A 2,675-nucleotide genomic window follows, 5' to 3' on the forward strand; every position below is an offset into this window, starting at 1 on the left:
TCATCTTAGCAAGATTTGATACAAGGTCAATGGAAAACACAAAGATAAACACAATTGATATCTAAGAATGACTATTATTAGCATTTCTTGTTCTGACTTTAATCAATCTATCTGCAGATAAACAGCATGTCATGAAAACCAAGGTCATTAAAGTATGTCATGAATAACTAGCTTATACATAAAAGTATTAGTTCTGTTACAACAGCAAAGAATTAAAAAATATATATTTGAAAATGCAGCAAAAGGAAAACATGTAAAAATAACAGAAATCAATACCTAAAACCTTAAAATGATCTGAGGTGTATTTATTTATTTTGTCAGTCAGTCATTTACATGGATTTAACCTTATACAGCAGCTCACCTACAGGAGGCAATCGTGCTGCCTTGGCTTCAATGTCTGTTTTATTATTGTATTTTGTTTTGCCAATGAGTTATGCTGTTAATGTGGAGGTTCTCATCACTTAGTAGTGCAGCATAGGCATTTTGCTTTTTGCTAGAATTATATGGATGAAAAAATAAAAATAGAAATTTTCTGAAGAAATTTAAAAAGGGCTTGCCCAAGTGTGCCTAAGAGATATAATACACCAGCGTTCGTCAAATGACGTCACACGAAAAGTGACAGGTGCCCCGGCCTTTTATTGCGGGACTTCTGTATATGGTCAACTTCTGGCCCCTCCTTCCTCGGGGGACTTCCATATATGGTCAACTTCCATTTCGTGACATCCTCTTTTGATTTACCGTAATCGTCCCCCACCCTCAGTCCCCCCTTGACTTTCTGTAACCCTACCCCTCCCTCTTTCCTCCTTGATTTACCGTAACCGTCCCCTCCCTCTTTTCCCCCTCGATTTACTGTGAGCCTTGACCATAAWCATCCTGTTTTTGAACAGATGTCCACAGCCCGCCTGTCTGTTCATCCTCCCCTCTTGACCACGAACATCCTGTTTTGAACAGATGTCCACAGCCCGCCTGTCTGTTCACCCTCCCTTCTTGACCACGAACATCCTGTTTTGAACAGATGTTAATCTATTGCCACCCTCCTTCCAGGGCCCACCTGTCTGTCACACTCCCCTCCCTGATAACTGTCAGAAGTGTTAAAAGTTTCCATCAATGTGAACCATTGTCCAATCAGCGGTTAGGGTTAGGCTTTAGACCCCACCCCTCAGCCAATCAGCTCGTGTTTTATGCATTAGATCCCGCCCCTCCTCGGTGCGTGATACGCTTAGAAGAACGCGTCTCATTCTGTCAATACTTCCATCAGCGAGACGACACCCGCTGTGTTCCAGACCCGTCAGTACTTGCATCGGCGATAAGAAGACCCCACAGCACCAGCAGCAGCGTAAAGTAAATTTAAAGGTTCGTAATTTTTTCATTATGTTTTATTCTGTTTAATGTATTTATATAGTTTTTAAATGTACTCTGTGTGTCTGTCATCAGGGAGAAGAAGAAGACCCGTCGCTGTGTTCCAGCAGCATTACGCAGCACCAGCAGCAGCGTAAAGTAAATTTAAAAGTTCGTAAATTTTTATTATGTTTTCTTCTGTTTAATGTATTTATGTAGTTTTTAAATGTACTCTGTCTCTCTGTCTGTCATCAGCGAAAAGAAGAAGAAGCCCTGCCGTTGTGTTCCAGCAGCGTTGCGCATCAGCAACAGAAGCAGAGTTTTTTTTGCATAAACTAAATTAACAGGTTCGTAAATTTGTTTTTATTCAGAGTTATAATGTTTTTATTTCACATGTTGCGAATTGATTTTAAATTATTTTTTTGTCTGTCTTTTCTTTCTATTTCAGAAAAACCACAATCATGTCTAAGAGATGCAGATCACCGACCGAAAATGCTGAAGAACAACCGGGGAAAGGAACCAGAAACGCGGCCACGTCGACCGAGTTAGATAAACAGAATGCGCGCCTCGAATCGGATGCACGAATTAGTACCTTCACCCCGGTTTCCGTTTAACAACCTGAAGGAGAAGACCTCACAGGAGCTCCCAAAAAAATAACGTGTTTATATTTAGGAGTCAGGTCCCGCCTCCACATCTTCTTCACAGAGAGTTCTCCCTAGAGAAATATGGATTCACTGCGAGCGTGGGTTATGTATTTAATTTCCACCGGGGTGAGGTAGGTTTTTATCAGATTCGCGACAACGAGCAGTTTTCAACCACCACTCCTCTCACCGTTATTAAATACGAGGATTGGCTGGTTCTAACTGCGCTACTACCGCTAGAAGATTTTCTCCCTAAAACAAGCCCTGACGAGTTCGGAAAAAACAAAAACAAAAACCGCATTATTTGGAGCAATCCCCCCACCAGATCCGAGCTGTTGCAGAAAAAACTATTGTATAAGACTTCCTGGTTATCCGACACCTATCATAACGGTGAATGGAAATTGCAGGTGAGCATTTACGAAAACGACCACCTGCATCCTAACAATATGTTTCATCTAGACAGCATTAACATGGATTGTGGGGCGTTTCGCACAGTTTTATCACTTCCTGTGATTGCGATGCACGCTATCCTTCGTGAATACAATGCAGCTGCCGAGATCACGACTCTTTTTCAGACCTGTCGCCAATGGAACAATGTCGTGGCGATTAAAAAACATTAGATTTTAACGCGTAATCTTCCGCACACACACACACACACACACACACACACACACACACACACACACACACACACAC

General features: G+C 41.7%; 1 long non-coding RNA gene across 2 annotated transcripts; it reads left to right on the forward strand.

The window, feature by feature from the left end:
- Positions 1 to 801: 801 nt before the first annotated feature.
- Positions 802 to 2,651, forward strand: LOC106527141 (uncharacterized). Of its 2 annotated transcripts, XR_001311343.1 has the most exons (4): positions 802 to 1,353; positions 1,435 to 1,509; positions 1,594 to 1,685; positions 1,787 to 2,651. It is a non-coding gene; the product is annotated as an uncharacterized LOC106527141 (long non-coding RNA). The 2 variants fall into 2 exon arrangements; XR_001311344.1 differs by lacking the exon at positions 1,787 to 2,651 and having other exon boundaries at positions 1,435 to 1,497; positions 1,594 to 1,608.
- Positions 2,652 to 2,675: the final 24 nt, after the last annotated feature.

Source organism: Austrofundulus limnaeus, unplaced genomic scaffold (assembly GCF_001266775.1).
Source record: "Austrofundulus limnaeus strain Quisiro unplaced genomic scaffold, Austrofundulus_limnaeus-1.0 Scaffold310, whole genome shotgun sequence".
NCBI lineage: Eukaryota > Metazoa > Chordata > Actinopteri > Cyprinodontiformes > Rivulidae > Austrofundulus > Austrofundulus limnaeus.